The sequence below is a fragment of the Schistocerca piceifrons genome, chromosome X, assembly GCF_021461385.2.
Source record: "Schistocerca piceifrons isolate TAMUIC-IGC-003096 chromosome X, iqSchPice1.1, whole genome shotgun sequence".
In the NCBI taxonomy this organism is placed as follows: domain Eukaryota; kingdom Metazoa; phylum Arthropoda; class Insecta; order Orthoptera; family Acrididae; genus Schistocerca; species Schistocerca piceifrons.
The window spans coordinates 537,578,218-537,599,947 of NC_060149.1; the positions used below are offsets into that span (position 1 = coordinate 537,578,218).

General features: G+C 43.3%; 1 protein-coding gene across 1 annotated transcript in view; it reads right to left on the reverse strand.

Moving 5' to 3' along the window:
• LOC124722118 (calcium-dependent secretion activator-like) overlaps window positions 1–21,730 on the reverse strand; it is a 412,570-nt gene that overhangs the window by 358,902 nt on the left and 31,938 nt on the right. The gene's annotated exons all lie outside the window — the stretch shown is intronic.

The following is a 21,730-nucleotide window of genomic DNA, read 5'->3' on the forward strand; positions in this document are numbered from 1 at the left end:
CACCACTCTGTAGCACACCTGCACTTACCGTAGCATACCAAGTATTACACAATAGATGAGGAGTTCGCCTACATGCAACTTGTGTGTGGCTTTTTATTGGTTTCAGGAAAATGCGTAGTATTATGCCACAGAATGACAGAAACAGGACATCTGTATGACTTCATTAAAAATATAAAACGCACTGTATTCCACAACCACGAGATACATGGCAGAAAATTAAGTAAACTGTTTATTATTTCAAAACTAATCGGGGTAACTTATTAGATTTATCCCACTGTCAGACAAGACGGTAAATATCTTCACGGAAAATTTTTTTCTGTTATCTACAAAACCATAATTGTACCCAGGTGCGCACCTCTTAGTCCGAAGCAAATCGACGGGCACGAATATATTTCTTCAGGTCCCAAAAATATTGAAATCGCATGAGGAGCTTCGCTTCCCAACAACACTTCTGCAGCGCTTCGAAACGACCTAATCAGCATGTGGGTCTATCTAAGATACGAGCAGGTAAAGCGATAAGGAAAGTGCGTAAGTGCAGCAGAGTCGAATGGGGAATCATTCGAGCGACGAGACGCGCCGCGCATGGGGAAATCCACTGACAAAACTGACTTTGACAAAGGGAATATTGTTACGGCTCGGTAAAGCATCGTAGACGGCTGCCTGTGACAGATCTGACGACAACGTGCAATGCTGGTATAGGTACTAGTGTTCCCGATCACACTCTTCAGTGCACATTGTTGAGCAGGAGGTTCCGCAGACGGGCCCTACGTATTCCGAGGTTGGCCCAATGACATCGTCAATTGCGATTCTAGTGTGCTCACGATCATCGATACTCGACCGTGGATGAATGTAAACGTGTTTCCTAGTCGGATGAATCACATTTCATGTTACACAGGTTGATGGTCGTTTCCAGATAAACCGTCGTCTAAGCAAAAGGCTGATCGAAACGTACACTGCACTATGGACGGAAGCGTGTGGGGACAGTATTATGCCATGGGGGACAGTTGCGCGAACGCTCATTGGAGGCGTGGGAGTAAACCAAGACACCATGACACCATGAAAATTATTAACGTTATTGCGGTCTATCTGCATCCCTTCATGCTTGATGTGTTCCCTTACGGCATGACATCTTTCAGCAGGATAACTATCCGTGTCATAAGGCCAAAATCGTGGTACAGTGTTCTGTAGAGCAAGACAGTGAACTCACGTTGATGTCTTGGTCACCAAATTCGAATGTTCTGAACCAGATGGAACACATCTAGGACGCTATCGACTCGATTGGGCGCCATCTTAGTGCCCACAAACCACCGTCCTGTTATTTACGCCGGCCCGAGAGGCCGAGCGGTTCTAGGCACTACAGTCACCACGGTCGCAGGTTCGAATCCTGCCTCGGGCATGGATGTGTGTGATGTCCTTAGGTTAGTTAGGTTTAAGTAGTTCTAAGTTGTAGGGGACTGATGACCTGAGAAGTTAAGTCCCATAGTGCTCAGAGCCATTTGAACCATTTTTTCTTTTTTGTGATTTACAGGAATTGTGTGTAGACATCTGGAACCACACAACTTCGGAAACCTACCAAGAAGTTATCGAAACTACGTGACACAAAATCACTGCTGTATTCTGGTCCAAAGTTGGGCCAACACATTATTAAGCGGGCGGTGATAATGTATTAGCTCAGCAGTGTAGGTTTGTAGTGGTCATATCTGGGCGAGAGCCCTTTATTTTTCAGCAGCTTAGAACGCTGTTTTGCTCTAACGAGCTACGAGAAACTGTTTTCCGAAGGCAAGCAAGCTCTTCCCCATAACATAAGCTCACCAGACAAAATATTAGTAACGACTTACCAGGACACATTGGTCTGTTTGGAACGCTGTAGATCGGGTAGAACTGGTACCAGGTAGTGATGTGAGCCTCCACTACAGACAGTGACAGTCGGTTCCAATAGGAATTGTTGTTGTCAGTGTCTGCAGGTCTACTTCAATGTTTTAGCAAGCGAAGTTTACGACTTAAACTGCATGCAATGGACATTTCGACTCAGGTATTTCGTAATAGGTCATTGCTCGTAATTGGCTCTTAAATCCATACGACTTCAGTGGCCGTAGAATAACGAACCTAAGTATAATTTGACATAAAGTGATAATATGGAGAACGATCATACGAAGTACATGTTTTAGTTATTTGTCTTTTACCAGTTCAGGCTGTGCAACTGTCAGACTGTAATAATATTATTTGTCCTAACTATAAACTCGATAAATAGCTAAATAACAAATTAAAGGCCATGTACACTTTTCAGAACTCTTTTACCATTAAGAACGATAACGACCTTGTGAAATACATTGAAAACAAACAGATATCAGAAGAATCGGTATTAGCGTCTCGACATTCCTAACTTCTGCACCAACGTCCCAGTTGACGACACTATATAGAACGTTTAAGCAAATCCACTCAAATACAAGGAGACATGTACTACAGAAATCATCGAATTTATTGAGCTCTTTCAAATAACTTTGTCCTTCAACTATTTTAGTTCCAATAATAAAATATATCAAAGAAAAGAAGGATTAGTCATTGGAAACAGCTTGGCAGGGACCATGGCAGAAATTTTATTAATCACTTGGAACATGAGTTTTTCTTCAAATTTCCTATATTTAAACAAAACACTATGTACTTTAAAAGATACGTGGATGATACAACTTTCCTACACAGAGGACAAAAAAGACATTAATAAATTTTCACCAACAGTAATTTCTATGTATTCAAATATTAATTTTACAGTGGACATACAAAAAGAGAACAGTATAAATTTCCTAGACCTGAAAATAGCAAAAAAGGCAACAACCACACGTCTGACATTTATAGAAAACCTACCACCCCAGAAAGCGTAATTCGTCCCAAATCATGCCATCCACAACGATACAGAAACGATTCCTTAATTTAATGATGCATTGTATGTCACGCCTTCTTTCATCACAAGAAGAAATTTTTATAAATATCTATAAACAAATAGCCAATGCTAATGGATATAAAGGAGACGTAACAAACATTTATTAGCAGTCAAAAAAGGGAATGACAGCACATGAAAAAAAAAAGGTCAGAACGACAGTAAGAAAAAAAATTGTGTCGCGGTGGAATATCAGGGAAAATTGTCTCAAAATATTGAAAATTATTTTCGCAACTCCAGTGTAAAAGAGGTTCCCAAACTAATAACGCTTTGCAAATGCGTCTTCGCCTTAAAATCGACAGAAGCACACTTAAATTTCAAATACAACCGTGTATAAAATTACATGTGACAATTTAAATTGCTTGTGTATTGGGCGCACAGGATGCACATTTGAAAGAAGATTTAAAGAATACACATATACCTGCAGTAAAACAGTATTTAGTAATCATTTGAAAAAATCAAAACTGAAAACAACGTAAATAGTAATAACTTAAAGATCTTCACACCGCTCCCAAAAGTAGATACTTCATCATTTTGGAGGAACTTGAAATTTTTGCCAGTAAGAGAGAATGCATTGTGGTCACGTTCTTAATGAGAAATATGATTTAAACCAAGATTTTTAGTTTTAAATCTTAGGCATTTGAGTTCTAAGTGTGAAGTATTATCGTGCGCCGTAGAAGGCTTGCAGAAGTCAACAGTGCCGCCGTCAACTATAGATCTCTAATACACGGCACAGTGGCCAGTGCGCCGCTTTCTGCAAGAACGTCCGCTGCCTTGAATAGCATAGAAATGTAGCCAATATGAACATGAAACAGCCATCGTGCGCCGATTTATGGTTCAAGACATTCATGTTATCGTTGGGCATTTCCAACAGGGCAGTTTTCTTTAGACACTCTTACATGTATTCAAAATTTACCACCTCAGGGGGATCTTTTTGCCTCAATTCGGTACGGTATCTCCTCATTAGTAACGCGATTTACCCATCTTATCTTCAGTATTCTTGCCGGCCGCGGTGGTCTAGCGGTTCTAGGCGCTCAGTCCGGAGCCGCGCGACTGCTACGGTCGCAGGTTCGAATCCTGCCTCGGGCATGGATGTGTGTGATGTCCTCAGGTTAGTTAGGTTTAAGTAGTTCTAAGTTCTAGGGGACTGATGACCATAGATGTTAAGTCCCATAGTGCTCAGAGCCATTTGAGCCATTTTTTTCAGTATTCTCCCATGACACATATTACAAAAGCTTCTATTCTCTTCTTGTCCACGCTGCTGATGCTCCGCGTTTCACTTCCATACAAGGATACATACCAGAGAAGTACCTTTAGAAAATACTTCCTAACACTTAAATTTATATTAGATGTTAGCAAATTTCTCTAGAAATACTTTCCTTGCTATTGTATTGAAATGGGCACCCAGAAACGACGGAGAGGCTTCGTGTCCGCCGTAGCCTGCAGTGGTACACAACCCCACAACAGGCTACAGCAGTCCATTCAACCACCGCCGCCCCACACCAAACCCAGGTTTATTGTGTGGTTCGGTCCCCAGTGGACCCTCTCTTCCCCCGCCCCCCGCCCCCGGTCATCTCACACGAGACGAGTGTAACCCCAATGTTTGCTTGGTAGAGTAATTATGGTGTATGTGCACGTGGAGAAAGTGTTTGCGCAGTAATTACCGACATAGTGTAACTGAGGCGGAATAAGGGGAACCAGCCCGCATTTGCCGAGGCAGATGGAAAACCGCCTTAAAAACCATCCACAGACTGGCCGGCACACTGGACCTCGACACTAATCCGCCGGGCGGATTCGTGCCGTGGACTGCCCGGAATTCCTTGCTATAGTTAGTCATCTTTCTATATCCCTGTACCTCGCCATCAATTATTTTGCTGCCCAAATTCACAGAAGAAAAAAATAGACTGCATTTGTCTAGGTAACATATTTAAATCATTAACATTGCAAGATCACAGGATAATGTAATCGCGAGTGTGGGATGGAGTTCCATGCCTGTCGCGCTGACCACTCAGCTACCAGAGGCGGACAGTGTTACAGTAAACACTGTGAAGAGACAAATGCTGCAGACGTTGGTTTGCCTTTCTTTAACGTATCTTATAAGGTAAGCCGTAGGGATAGCATGTCGTCACATGTTCCTACATTTCTATGGGGAGCGAACTGATCTCCCATGAAGTTGGCTTGTGTCAGTTTTTCCATTCTTCTGTAAAAAATTCGTGTTAGTATTTTGTACGCATGAATTATTCAGTTGTAGATTTACACCTCATAGCACCTCCCTTCATTGGAATTGGTATTATTACAGTCTTCTTGAAGTCTGACGGTTTTTCGCCTGTCGCATTTATCTTGCACACCAGGTGGAACATTTTATCATGGATGGTTCTCCCAGGGAGCTTATTAATTAATATGGAATTTCGTTTACTCCATGGGCTGTATTTCGAGTTAAATCTTTAAGTGCCCTGTCAAATTCTTCTCGCAGCATCATGCCTCCCATCTCATTTTCATCTACTTATTGACGTTCATTTTCCTTACAGAGCTCCTCCACATATTTCTTACACCACTTGATATTTATAAAGTTACTTCTCTTTCCTGCGAATGTCTCTTCAGTCTTACTTAAGCGGTATTTATCTCCTAGTTAACATGCTTCTACAGTCTTACCATTGCTGCTTAGAGATTTTGCAGTTTCTGCCAGTTTAATTCTTTAGACGTCTGTGTTCCCTTTTGCCTGCTTCATTTGCTGAATTTGTATATTTTTTATTTCGTCAACTAGGTTCACTACCTCCCGTAAGATCCAAGGATTTCTATTAGGCCTTGTATTTTTATCTGTTTGATTCTCTGCTGCCCTCGCTATTTCATCTCTCGAAGCTAAACATTCCTGATCCATTGTTGCCTTACAATTATGTAATCAATTTCCGCCACTCCATTAAACAGAGCGGATACGGAACTCAAGAAGTAACAAAAATAATTGCATAAGATTAGTAGCTAGTACCTACAGCATACCATCTTCCGATTTTAATTTAAATACACATCACGGTAGAGGCAATGCATGAGCAATTGTTTAATCATTATGACAGTAAATCAATTTCCGACAAGAAGTTAAAGCTGCATGGTTAGTACGGCAAGGCATGGAGGTTGGCCCTAGACAGAAATGAGGAGATCAAAATCTATGGAACGTGCGACCCGGTCATGAGTTGCATGGGAGGTCCTTTCGTGTTATTTCTTAGGTGGCTCATTTAGTTTGGATTTACAAAGTCTGTGAGGCTAGAGTCCTCAAATGACCGCAAAACTTACACTCCGAAAGGCTTGCTGTGAGGCATGACTTTGTCACGTATCAATTCAAAATTCGCCTTCCTCTTGTTGGTTACAAATTGGAGAACTGTTTGCACATGGGCTTCTGATGGTGAAGTGGTGCTACCTCGCAGGTTCCTTCTTTTTCTGTAGAGACAATGACGTGGCCACGCTCTGAGCAGTTTGAAGTGAAAGACGCAATCCTTGTCTTGCTGAGGCCACTTACTCAAGCCAAGCAGGAGAAGGCGTTGGCACCGTGAAGGCGGCCCCCATGCCCTGGGATTGGATTCTTGTTTATCAAAGCGACTGGACGATGGAATGTCAAAGCTCCTAAATACGGGCAAGTCGCAACGAGACGGCACCATGCTGACCTTTAGAAAGCTCTCACCGCCCCCCTCCCCTCACTCTTCTCTCTTCTCTTGCATGGAAACCTCCATTGGGATATTCTCAAAATTGTGTTAGAAGGGTGTTTCGAGGAGTACATCTCTGCCCCCATTACAGACGTACCACTACTTACCCATTTTGATTGACTGAGGAAGTTTAGGTTGAGCTTTTTTAGCGAAACGTTCAGGAGAGTAGGGTAACGAAGTTTTTGAACACTCCAGGTTCAGAATTCGATCGGGAGAGGTGCAGGGACTCTCTGTCATCAGACTCCGAGGGGCCCGGATACACTTGGACTCGGGTGTCAGATCTTAACGGATGCAGATGTTCCGACTCTTGGTTACGATTCCAGCCTGGCCGGACGGTGCCTGGACACCGGTATCAGACTCCCGAGGGGATATGGATGCTGCCTTCAGACTTTTGGTTTGGCAGGTACTGCTTCACTAGATAGGATAATAGGATGTAGGTCCGGGTACGCGTTCATAATCCTGAGAAGGTTTTTATGGAGACGCGAAAATTACTCAGTTCAGCGCTAACGATTCTATTAGTTCCTTTGTCTAACTCACGAGTGGGTGTCATCTTGATGAATCATGTCCACACGCTTTCGGCAAGATTGCTCTCGCATGCTATTAATTCCTTGCGTGTCTGATTAACATCCCCTTCAGATAAAATGATCCACACAGATATATTTGTGCCACCGGTGAGTGCAAATGTGTTCGAGATTCTCAGAGTTGCTAACATTCATTCTAGCCTTACCCGTTCCCATGTGACCTACCCATAAGCGTTTAATGTATAACCCAAGTGGTTCCTTACCATGTTCATTAATGGTTTGGTTTCTCTGTCATATGTGAGCACCCTGTAAATTTCATTTTTAAGTTTTGTGCTCAAGTAAGATATTAAACTAAATAGCTCTGGAATCATCGTATTCATTCGATAGCTAGGTAACCCTGACCTCTGTCATTTAAATAATTAATGCAAGACCGGCGCCCATGGATCATTTACGAGAGCTTTTCTATGTTATCAGTTATGTGAGATTTTGGTATTATGTATCTGAATTCTCGATAGTCCAGACGAGCGCAGGTGTTAAGCCTACCAGTTAAGCCAATGCTCATGTCGACCTCTTGCATAGATTCCTCTTCCATTAGCTACCTCCATTCTATATTCTTCTATTTGTCCTTCTCTTTCTTTTCCTAGTACCGAATTCCAATCTCCCACTACAATTAAGTTTGCCTTTTCCTTAACTATCTGAAGAAGTTCGTGTCTCTCTTAATACATTATTTCAATATGTTCATCATCTGCAGAGGTAGTTGACATATATATGTCCTTGAACTAACGCGGTGAGTGTTGGCTTCATGTCTGTCTTGGATACGATAATGCGTTCACTTTCCTTTTCAGAGTAGTTCACCTATTCTACCTATTCCACTATTTGAATTAGTATTTATGACCCTGTACTCACCTGACCAGAAGTCCTATTCTTCCTTCCACAACACTCTCTAATTCCCAGTATATCTAACTTCAACGTATCCATTTCCCTTTTAAAAACCTCGTACTGAATTAGCGGATGCAAAATTCCGTGCCCTGACCAATAGAATGCCAGTTTTGTTTTTCCTGATAGTTATACAGGGTGTGATTCAAAAGTTTCAAGACTTAACTCAGAACTAAAAATTTATTGGACATTTAATACAGCGGACTAAAATTCTTCAAAATGTGATCCTTCAGCATCAACACAGCGCTGCCAGCGCGTCTTCCACTGTTCGTAGCCCTTGTGGAAGGCCTCGGGCGTCATGCTGTCAAGGGCTCTCGTTGAAGCTTGCTAGATGGCGTCGATGGAGCCGAATCGCTTCCTTTTTAGGCCTGTCTTGATTTGGGGGAAGAGGAAAAAGTCACTTGGAGCCAAGTCGGGGATGTAGGGTGGCTACGGCAGTGTTGTCACTTTGAACTTGACCAAAACTTCGGCGGCGGCACGCGACGTGTGAGCGTGAGCGTTGTCGTGGTGGACAATCCAATCGCCCTTTATCACCAGGCGGACGCGGCGAACTCGATCCCTCAAGCGGCGGAGCACTCACACTAAGATGACGGTCACTGTTTAAAAGTTCCCGCACCCTCTCCACATTTTGATCCGTGCGGCTTGATGATGGCCTCCCAGAGCGGTCATCGTCTTCAACATTCCCGCAGCCATCTTTGAAACGTTTGTGCCACATGAAAAACATTGCACTGGACATGGCTTCTTCCTTAAAGTCCTCTTGAACCACACCGAGAGTCTCCGTGGCGGTTTTGTTCAGTCGCATGCAAAACTTAATCGAACAACGCTGCTCCAAGTGCTGCTCCATTTCCGCCTTTCCCACTTTTCGACCGAGGCCAATGACACGTACTCACGCTGCAAGCGATTCTCACTCTCCATAGTTCCGGAGGCAACTGCCGCAGCATCAGTTCGTTCCCGGAGACCCCCCCCCCCCCCCCCCACTGCTTCCCCCACCTGGCGGAAACTGTCCGTGCGCGCTCCCATACTCAGAAATGAATCAGTCTTGAAACTTCTGAATCACACATTGTATCATCAGTAGTAATTCCTGCCTGAAGATGCGAATGGGGGACAATTTTACCTCCAGTATATTTTTCGCAATAGGATGGGACCATAACTAAGCGATATGATACGCTGTTGGTAAAAATAATAGCTCTAATTCCCCAGTTCATTCAACACTTCACAGGTCCAGTGACCAGTGCAACAAGGCAATGTTGGCTAGCGTTACAAAGTCAGATCAGACGATCGTCCTGATTGTTGTACCTTCAGCTATCGAAAAAGCTGCTTCCCCTCTTCAGTAACCACAAGTTCGTTTGGCATCTTCGAAGATATCCCTCCATTGCCGTTACGTCTGTTTATACTGTTGAGACACTGAAGTCACTCCATCTCGCCAAGGTCTATGGCGCATGATGGGCTCTGTGCCTATGTATTGAATTCAGGAATCATTTTTTATATTAAATAGAACACCCATCCAAGTAAAATGCAGGGATGTGATTCGTTGGCTACGTATTTGGCAGATTTGTGTGTTTTTCTTAGGTTCACAAAACATGCTGGAATGTTGAAACCCACACCAGAACGATCAACGGCGTAGCCTAGAGTCAGCCTGTCGCCGGCCTCTCCTTCTGAGCAGCAATCCTGGTGACCACTTATATAGAGCTATTCTTCAGGCTCTCCTAATCTTTTGTCAGCGTGTTTCCTGACCACCCACTGCTTTCCACATCTGAAACAGCTCCCACCATTTTTGAGCGCAACTGTAGTCGCCTTATACAGGGTGTTACAAAAAGATGCGGCCAAACTTCCAGGAAACATTCCTCACACACAAATAAAGAAAAGATGTTATGTGGACATGTGTCCGGAAACGTTTAATTTCCATGTTAGAGCTCATTTTAGTTTCGTCCACCTACGCTCAATGGAGCACGTTATCATGATTTCATACGGGATACTCTACCAGTGCTGCTAGAACACGTGCCTTCACGGGTACGACACAACATGTGGTTTGTGCACGATGGAGCTCCTGCACATTTCAGTCGAAGTGTTCGTACGCTTCTCAACAACAGATTCTGTGACGGATTGATTGGTAGAGGCGGGCCAATTCCGTGGCCTCCACGCTCTCCTGACCTCAACCCTCATGACTTTCATTTATGGGGGTATTTGGAATCTCTTGTCTACGCAACCCTGGTACCAAATGTAGAGACTCTTCGTGCTCGTATTGTGGACGGCTGTCATACAATACGCCATTTTCCAGGGCTGCATCAGCGCATCAGGGTTTCCATGCGACGGAGGGTGGATGCATGTATCCTCTCTAACGGAGGACATTTTGAACATTTCCTGTAACAAAGTGTTTGAAGTCACGCTGGTACGTTCTGTTGCTGTGTGTTTCAATTCCATGATTAATGTGATTTGAAGAGAAGTAATAAAATGAGTTCTAACATGGAAAGTAAGCGTTTCCGGACACATGTCCACATAACATATTTTCTTTCTTTGTGTGTGAGAAATGTTTCCTGAAAGTTTGGCCGTACCTTTTTGTAACACCCTGTATACGAGGTAACAGGGTGATTCACTGCCCCTGCCGATGTCGTTTTATGCGGCCCGCAATTCTGTATCTGGTACTCCAAAAAGACATGCGAGATTTTCATATTCTCTCATTCGCTAAGCGCGAACTATTCGTCCGACAGAATAAAATAAACAGCAGCTGTTTGTAGGAAATTTAATGTAGTTAAATTTTGTACTGGGATACATTTTCGCTGGAGACCACGATTTTCGAGTTATCCAAGAAAAACGTGGAAAAGTGACCTTCAATCTCACTTCCACAGTCATACTCATCCCTCAACACTCAGGATTTCTAGTATGTTCTTTGTGGCACTCTCTCATACTACCGTACAAAAATTTCTGACTACACGAACTATTCCCGATATTTGACAGTTTTCGTTTCTATTGATTGGGCTATTACGCCACCACATAATCGGCTATTTCGTTAACACCATTAATTTAAACATGCCTGTTGGAATAATGAATGAACAATGACTTTTGTAAACGTTACGCTAAAACTAATTACGCTGAAAATTCGATCCACACTTAACCATTACAAGCATAGTAGGTTTGTAGTCAGAAGGCATGACGTTACAAAGGTGTATCTGTTTATTTTAAATTGTTAAAATTCACAAAACTGTCGGGCAAAATTTAGGAAACGTCAGTTTTACAATTTGTAAGTGTTCGACTTAGCCGGTGGCGTAATAAGGCTACTCAGTGTAGACCAGAAAAGGTAGCATGTGGGAAATAATTTTTGCAGACGGAAGTTTTTATACAGTGGTGGGAGGGAGTGCATTGAACAATATACTAGAAATCCTGACCAGTGGGGGATGAGTGTGGTGGAGCGGGTGAGTTTGAAGGTGACTTTTGTACGTTTTTCTTGAATAACTCGATAACTGCAGCCTCTAGCGAAAACGTATCCCAGTACCAAATTTAACTACATCAAGTTCCCTAAAAAAGGTCCTGTTGATTTTTCTGTAGGACTAATAGTTGCACTTAGCTAGCGAGAGAATATGAAAATCTCATGCGTGGTTTTTGAAGAGAATATATAATATCGCGGGTTGCACATCGGTGGGGGCAACTGAATCACTCTGTATATACTATGATCTATTACAGGCTGGCTATTGCATATGTGAAGAAACTTGTGGATTATTTTCATCTCCAAGTCGAAGCTATGATGAAGCTCTTGTTATATGGTTTTAGCCTAATGTCTCCCAGGGGACAACTAATTTCAATTAGAGATACCTTATGCGTTTCTCATGTCAGCACGGCGATTGTGATAGTATTGTTGCTATGTTATTATGAAATCGCCAGATCTTGTCCTGGCCATCAACGTGGCAGATGTACGTTTCATCTCCAAGGGCTTTTCACGTGCCTCCTTGGGATGAGTGTAAGGAGTGTGCCTGAATACGCGTCAAGCCACTAAAGTCAGATGCTGTGGACAATAGCGTGTTGTTCCTGCGTTTGCACATTCACAGAATATGGATCGGTAGGAGGAAAAAAATAACTTTCAAGCAGGCACTCCATTTTGCACTCTATCGATGAGCTGTGCAAATTTATTTCCGCTTCTCTACAGACGCGCTGCAGTATTATGGTTTGGTGATTTCAATGTGTACCAGGACTGTGGACATGTTCCGCCAAATAAAAACTATTAATTACGTATTTTTGTTCCAAAAGGTTAAAATGACTACCGCTCATATGCCGAAAATCATCTCATTCAGACAGATAATGCAGATGTTCTCAGATATTTACATGGGTACGCCTCCGCGGTATGTCTCGCAATTGAAAGATACAGACACCTAGTGCGTTCTGGTACGCAACTCGTGGTCTTGCGGTAGCGTTCTCGCTTCCCGCGCACGGGGTCCCGGGTTCGATTCCCGCCAGGGTCAGCGATTTTCCCTGCCTGGAGATGACTGGGTGTCGTGTCGTCGTCGTCGTCGTCGTCGTCGTCATCATCCATCCCCATTACGGTCGGAGGAAGGCAATGGCAAACCACCTTCGCGAGGACCTTACCTAGTACGGCGGTGCGGTCCTCCCGCATCGCCCCCCATGCTCCTCGGAGTATGGGACCTCATCATCATCATCACTGTGTGCTGATTGTTGGTTTTCTTGTATAAGACGACAAGAAATGAATGTAGCACCCTATCTCTCTGTGGACATGAAAGTGGTCTTGTAGGTGACCAGCTCACCTAACCCCATTCCTGTGGAACTCCATCAAGTCAGACGTCCACAACCAACCAACTTCCATGAGCTATGGGTGACAGCTGAATGGTCACGGATCGGGATGGCTCCTCGACTTTGTCAGCCACACAATCATTTATCTTGAGTGGAAGTAGTCTACTGTGTAGGCTCGTACTAAATACCAAGACCCGAAAAGGATTAGACGCCTGCCCAGTTCTTCTGAATAGTTATCAGAGAGGCATTCGAATAGTAACAGTTACGAGAAGTCAGCTGTAGACACTCCTGTGTGCAAATAATAACCACGTAGGCTATTAAGAGTGGAGATGTGTACACACATAAGACAGTGGCCACGTTGTCAGTGCCTATTTTAAATACGGATTGATGACTTATTCTTCATCGTTAATGATCTCATGTTTTTAGCAGGCTGTCTCAAAAATTCGGCAGTTTTCCACCCGTCTTGTATGACCGTGTATGACCTCCTAATAAAAAATGTGGTCATTCCTAACAGACTACTGTTCATACAATAAAATTACCTATTCTATCTACCCTCCGCCACACATCATATAAGTGTAAATGTACATGTAGGTATCTGAACTGGTCAGGAGTGGGGAAATAAATCAGTCACATTTCAATGAAACTATCTGGGCACTCGCCTAGTGTGATTTAGTAAACCCATGGAAAAACTAAATCTGGATGGTTAGATTTGAATACCATTCTTCTTGAATGAGAGTCTCGGGTCTCCATCACTGTGCATCCTACCTCGCTGATGGTGTTTATGTTGCATCCCACGTCGCTACCACTGCCGGGTAGTCCTCCTTTCTGACAGCAGGCCAAGAGTAGCGAGGACTGTCTCCAGATGCTACCAGCGTGATCGCCATGCCAAATTAAGTGCGTCAGACTTGTACAATAATGACATCTCCCCACTTGGAGAGATAACAAGGGGGCCCATATTATTGTCTGTAGCGCCAGCCTGTCAGACGGATTCACTGTGGTAATCCGTACGGAATTATAACACATAACCCAGCGAGTCAGCGACATTTCATGGCGGAGTTCAGCGACACAACTCATCAGGAGATCAGCTGCGTTCATCACCAGCAGAGCCAACTATTCAGGATTTCTTGGGAACCAGCAGCTCATCATTGGCAGCCAGGAATCCGTCTTCACCAGTTCTCGGTCAGAGGGCATCAGCTACACAGCCGGAGCTCAAGTTAACAACAGTCGGACGAGAACTACCATAGGCCCAGAATCTGCCACCCATAAATAAACCAGCCACAAAGGTAGGAACGACCACAGCGCGGGCAGTGATGTAGTAACCGACTTTGTCTCTAGACCGTTGTTTTCTTCTGGAAGTGACTGTTCATTTACGTAACTTAGTCTCAGCCTGGACACATTTATTGGCGTTCTATCTGAACTGTATGTATATTTGTGTGGGTGTCGCAATAAACAAATTTCAAGTACTTGTCTCAATTATATGTCTAAAGTGGTGTTGCAGAATCCATATAACAGTTTAATAGTTTTCGTGTATTTGTTTGCGAAAAATAGTTTCATTTAGAATTTATCCATATTACCCCTATCACAACGTAACTTTTATGCATCTAGCCTAACTCAGACGTAATATAATACTGAGCGTAGGTATATTTGTATCCCACACTTTCTATACGATGCTTGTATGGTAATAAGATACGTGGTTTTTTTAAGTAAATCCTTTTGAATGCCTGGAATAAGGTTACATCAATCTATGCAAGTACTTTTTTCCTTTAAAAGCTGACACAAGTGCCTAAGTACAGTAAAAGACACGAATCAATCTCTATTAGGAATCATTGTTGATTAAGTTTTAAAACAACGTCTTCAAAAAAATGGTTCAAATGGCTCTGAGCACTATGGGACTTAACTTCTGAGGTCATCAGTCCCCTTGAACTTAGAACTACTTAAACCTAACTAACCTAAGGACATTACACACATCCATGCCCGAGGCAGGATTCGAACCTGCGACCGTAGCGGTCGCGCGGTTCCAGACTGAAGCGCCTAGAACTACTCGGCCACACCGGCCGGCAACAACGTCTTTAGTTTGATTTCAATAATACGTAATGAGTTAACGAACACTAGCTGCCGCAGTAGCCAGTATAACAATAGTCCAAGGATCGATGTTGATAGAAAATTCCCGCGCTTTCGTGACTGACTCAAGTATCGGGAAAACTCCGTTCTCAGCAACGCTAGCACGGAAGGGCAGGGACTAGCACTCGTTGCATTTATATTGCAGTCGCTGCGCCAGTGCAATAAAGGATTTATTTGGTTCCGTTCGGCTGGGGCGCCGAACGGAAACCACATTCCCCCAACTCATTGATGTATCCCCATTTATTATTATACAATTCACTATCGAAGAATCAGTTTCATTAATGTGTGAATGTACGAAGGAAAGAATCGTGGCTCATTTTATTTAAAAATGCAAGCGCTTTGTTATAAGCTGACAGCAGTTCCTTTCCTGGATTTGACGAGATATAACAAGAAAGTGAACGTTGTATTTTGTGATTAGGTGTGAAAACGAATCTGTATCTCTTAATATAACAGCAGGTGAAGAAGTTTTTCAACTAACAGAATTCCCAGCAAAACACAAAGAAGCTTTTTCACGTCACGTTCTGAACTTTCACCCAACAAGGAAACTGTCGTATTATACATTTACGTTAAATAGATACGTTGCTGGCGACAAAGTAAGAACGATGCTACGTATCCAGCTTTGTACATCTTCAGTAAAATAACTTGTCACTTAGTAAATGAATTAGTTGGTGTAATAGAACAACTCGTCGTAGCTGAATGATTTGAGAGAGAAATAGCAATTTGAAGATTGCAATATTAGGATTATGACACGTGTTGACATCCTTCAACAATTTGGCTGAGGAGAAGTGAATGCGTTGTGTGTGTAACAATACGAAAATCAAGTTATTTTCTGCACTCGTTGAATACGTTTCAAGGGTAACGATATCGATCCTGTTAGACATATTATCCTTAAATGCCAGCACCAATGGTTTACTAGAAGGTTTAGCGCTACGAGTAAGTTTTTGATTTCTAGGGCATTGTCGTACTGCTGCTGGTAATTCGTTGTCGTGGCATCTAGTCAGTCTGCGAAAAGTCATTCTGCAGGGTATAGAAATATTTTCAGACAGCGCCAAGCAAAGTGGAAATCAACTTCATAAAGTTAATTTTTGTAAATAAACCACATGTCTTGATGAATGAAAACTGTGAGGCAAAATGAAGAAATAGTCGTGTGTAGCAAGGTTCAAAAGTGGGATTACAATTCAGGATGAGAGAATATTAATGATGAGATTCGCTGATGACATTTCCATCCTCAGTGAAAATGAACAATTACAGAATCTGTTGGGTAGGATGAATAATCTAATGAGTACAGAATATGGGTTGACACTAAACCGGAAGAAGACAAAGGTAATGAGATGTAACGGAAATGAAGGTAGCAAGAAACTTAACAACGAAATTGGTGATCACGAAGTAGACGAAGTGCAGGAATTCTGCTACCTGGGAACCAAAATTACCCATGACAGACGAAGCAAGAGGGGCATAAAAAACAAACTAGCACAGTCAAACGGCGCACTCCTGGCCAAGACAAATCTACTGGTACCGAACATAGACCTTAATTTGAGGAAGAAATTTCTGACGATGTACGTTTGGAGCACAGCGTTGTGTGGTAGTGAATCATTGACAATGGGAAAACCGGAACAGAGGAGAATCTAAACGTGTGAGATGCGGTGCTATAGAAGAATGTTGAGAATTTGGTGGCCTTTAAGGAGACAAAGATGCCGTTATCAACACCTGACTCATTTCCAAAAGTAGTATAATAGGGATAACAGAAGCTTGATGTTCCTTAGGCGATATTGCAGGAATATAGCCACTGTACATGATTGCTGGTAGCGGTGGTCAGGAGAATGTGCGGGCGCAAGAAGACCGGGCTACAGACGGCCACAAGGCACTACCGAGAGGGAAGACCACTGTGTTTGGCATACGCCTCTCGCTCTACGTACGCATCTGCAGCAGCAATCTGTGCAGCAGTTTGCGCCACAGAGACACAACGAACTGTTACAAATCGGTAACTTCAAGAACAGACCGGAGCCAGATGCCCTGTTGCGTGCTGTGTTCTCTTATGAAAGCTGATTCTGCCTGGCCGGCCGCGGTGGTCTAGCGGTTCTAGGCGCTCAGTCCGGAACTGCGCGACTGCTACGGTCGCAGGTTCGAATCCTGCCTCGGGCATGGATGTGTGTGATGTCCTTAGGTTAGTTAGGTTTAATTAGTTCTAAGTTCTAGGGGACTGATGACCACAGATGTTAAGTCCCATAGTGCTCAGAGCCATTTGAACCATTTGATTCTGCCTGGGTGCTAGTGATGGCCGAGTGTTGGTTAGGAGGAGGAGAGTTGATGGCCTGCAACCTGTCTACATGTTAGACACATAGGACCAACACCTGGAGCAGTGGTCTGGGGTGCGATTTCGTATGTCATCATGAGCACTCTTGGGGTTATCCCACGCATCGAGACTGCAAAATTGTACTTCAGTCTGCTGATTTTACCCGTTGCGCTGCCATTCAATATCGTGTGGTTTGAGGCGCCATGTCACAGACTGCGCGGCCCCTCCCGCCGGAGGTTCGAGTCCTCCCTCGGGCATGGGTGTGTGTTCTTAGCGTAAGTTAGTTTAAGTAGTGCGTATGTCTAGGGATCGATGACCTCAGCAGTTTGGTCCCTTAAGAATTCACACACATTTTGACCATTTTCCATTCAATAACAGCTTTCCGGGGTGCGTTTTCCAACAGCATAACGCTCATCCACCTCCAGCTGTTGTAACCGAACATGCCCTACAGAGAGTCGATATGTTGCCTGGGCCTGCTCGATCACCAGATCTGTCCCCACATACGAGACATCATCAGACGGCAACTCCAGCATCATTAAAATGGTTCAAATGGGACTTAACACCCGAGGTAATCAGTCCCCTAGAACGTAGAACTACTTAAACCTAAGTAACCTAAGGACATCACACACATCCATGCCCTAGGCAGGATTCGAACTTGCGATCGTAGCGGTCACGCGGTTCTAGACTGAAGCGCCTAGAACCGCTCGGTCACAGCGGCCGGCCCAGCGTCATTCACAAACAGCATTAACCGTCTCTGTGTGCCGACCGAGTGCAACAGCCATGGAACACCATCCCACAAACTGACATCCAGTACCTGCACAACACAATGCATGCACGTTTGCATGCTTACATTCAACATTCTGGCGGTCACAATGGCTTACTTCGCGCTTACATTAACCTATGATGTTAATTACTTGAATATGTTACCTAGACAAATATATTCCAGAAATATCATTACTCAACGTTAGTTATACATTGGCGTTGTGATTTTTTTTTTCCATCAGTGTATTTGCAGCGCCAACGCGGGGGAAGGACAATCATTAAATTACTCGTTGAAGGAACCCAAGTCCCAATTGTAATACACGGTGATGATGTAGGGATGCAACCTGGTTGTCATTTGTGTGAATTTTTCCGCCATTGTGTCCTGTGCTGAGTTTTGCACATTAAAAGTGTAAGTGGCCATCTACCACTGCTCCCAAAATTGTTCCTGATGGTCTTCCATAGTGATGTGGAACGGCTGATGATTTTCGAGAAGTCATGGAAAGATCTATTCTTGCTCTCCTTTTATAACAAAACAGAGTTTGCCCCTAGCTAGCTGAAGAACTCCGTGATTCTCTTCAGTCGATAACCACTACGTGTGCCTCTAAAGAAGATACACAGTCTTCGTGAGTGACCGGAAGACTTTTGATTAGTTGCATTAGCGGCTTAGCGGATCACAATCGCCATGTCATGCATTCATTCTTGAACGCTGATTTTAAAACACAGCCAGCTGGTTGTGCTGCGTCTAATTACTCATTCTGAACACCCATTTTCGCAATTTTCTTTCAGAGACCGCTCAAAGAAGGAAGGAATAGTAAAATCTACAACGATGTCGTCAGAGACAGAGTACATGTCCACATAGGGCGAGGTTGGCAAAGGATAATGGCCGTATGATTTGTAAAGGAGCCATTCTGGCATTTACTAATAAAGTTTTCTCGGGCTTACAGCAGCGTCAAGTGGTTACATACATATGGGCTTTCGGACGAGTTCCCCCGACAATTGTTCATTCTGGTATTTGTTTCAGTTAATCAGAATAGCCGGATGTAGTTTGAGCTCCGCTCTTCCAGTTCGAGAAGTCATACCAGAAACGCAGATCGTTGATTACATTCCGCTGACAAGGGAACCTCTCCATCGCATCCCCCTCAGATTAAGTTATAAGTTGGCGCAGTGGATAGGCCTTGAAAAACTGAACACAGATCAGTCGAGGAAACAGCAAAAAGTTGTGTGGAACTATGAAAAAAATAAGCAAAATATACAAACTGAGTAGTCCATGCGCAACATAGGCTACATCAAGGATACTATAAGCTCAGGAGCGCCGTGGTCCTGTGGTTAGCGTGAGCAGCTGCGGAACGGAAGGACCTTAGTTCAAGTCTTCTCTGGAGTGAAAAGTTTAATTTTTTATTTTGAGACAATTATTATCTGTCCGTCCGATGCGAGGTAACTGCGCCGTAGTATGGGGACGCTACACCTAAACAAACATCGAAACACACGACGTCAGTCGACTACAGCGTACGGAAGAGGGAGTATTCCTGCTAACGAGGCTCCCTGGCTGGCAGTTGACTGTTCGCCACTTTGGACGAGAGTGCATTAAATACGTGAGATGTATTCCGTGGGCAATATGTATCCAGCAAACATTGCTCGCGACTTCAATAACAACGTCAATGAATATTTTCCGAACTGTAAGGAATCGGAAAGTTCCTTAAGGGATCGAACGATTGTCGAACATTTGTATGATTATTTCCTACATTTGTTGATAAACAGTACGTGTGGTGATGACGATACCTTGCTGATTGCTGCGGGGCTGTATGTACCAGATGACGAGATTGTTGACGATCCGTACGAAGAACACGAAGAGGAAATACTGCGACTTCAATCTGATGGTGTTTCTTTGGGTTACATGAAGGATATGCTCCAATACAGGTTACTGTCCAAACCAATTAAAAAACGCAAATATAGATTATGGAGTGAAGTAACAAATAAATTTAAGAAAGTTAAAGAGATGGAGGAAAAAAGCACAATCAAATATTGCAAAGAAGTCGTGGAACGAGGTGGAACCCGAAGACAGAAGTTCAGTGAACTGGAAAACCATGTATACCGACAATTTATTAAAGCCAGAAATGAATTAAGTGCAGTGCATGATACAGACCTACAGATTTTGGGATTGCATTACGCTAAACAAATCGGCCTGGACTTCAAGGCTTCATCTCATTGGCTTGTCACGTTCAAAAGAAAATACAAAATTACGAGCAGGAAGATTACGAAATACGTAAGCAAGAACTACGCGAATAAACTGGAAGAACTTTTAGAGTGTTCGAAGACGTTTGTTACAGAAACTAACGTCAGATACCAAAAGTATGAAGACGCATATATTATCAACACAGATCAGTCCGGTTTTAACTATGATGTGAAATCGACCCGCACGTTATCGTTAGTTGGAGAAGGCGACACGGAATGTACTGTAGACCAGCTGCATGCCACTTCACATAGTTATACCATACAATATGCTCTGAACAAAGCAGGCTTTCTTTTACCTACATTTTATTTATGTTTTCAGGAAAAAAATGGTGTATTTGGAACGCAAGTTCAGCAACAGGTGAATAGGGTACTTGCGCAAACGCGAATGTCATTGTGAATTGCAGTGCGCGAGGAAAAATGGAGAAAAGACTAGTGAAAGACTTTAATGAACGTGTGATTGCTCCTTACGCGGACAAAGATTTTGCCTTACTCCTTGACAGCTATACAGGACAGAAGGATCAGGCATTGTACAATTTTAGTGTGGGAGTAGACGTGATTACCATTCCTCCAGGTTTTACACCTCTTGTGCAACCGTTAGATGTGTTTCGTTTTCGGCAAGTGAAATACTTTGTAAAAAGATTCTATGATTTTGCGAAGCTGCACAGGTACACAAGGCAGTACTGTTTACGTGATCGTGTGTCAATTATCAAAGTTCAGGCACTCACACATAACCAACTTCGCTCTCCAAAATTCCAGGACATGTTCAGATTTGCTTGGACATATGCAGGATTTGACGGTCTACACACGGAAAAATTTGAAAACGTTAAAAACATATGTTTTGACAGAGCACAGGGAAAACTGTGCGACTGTGAAACTGTTGCATTCATTTGTTGCAGTTTATGTGACAAACTCTTATGTTTTCATCACTTTTTTTGGCAGTGATTATCACATCCACAAGAAAACCTAAATCGGGCAAGGTAGAAGAATCTTTTTACCCATTCGCCAAGTGTACAAGTTAGGTGGGTCGACAACATATTCCTGTCATGTAGCGCACCTGCCGTCACCAGTGTAGTATAGAATATATCAGACGTGTTTTCCTGTGGAGGAATCGGCTGACCAATGACCTTGCGATCAAATGTTTTCGTTTCCCATTGGAGAGGCACGTTCTTTCGTCCACTAATCGCACGGTTTAGTGGTGCGGTCGCAAAACACAGACACTAAACTTATTACAGTGAACAGAGACGTCAATGAACGAACGGACAGGTCATAACTTTGCGAAAATAAAGAAAGTTCCCACTCGAGGGAAGACTTGAACCAAAGGAGCTCACGTTCCGCAGCTGCTCACGCTAACCACCAGACCACGGCGCTCCTGCACTCACATTATCCTGGATGTTGCATATCTTGCACATGGACTGCTCAGTTTGTATATTTTGCTTATTTTTTTCATAGTTCCACACAACTTCTTCCTGTTTTCTCGATTGATCTGTGTTCAGTTTTTCAA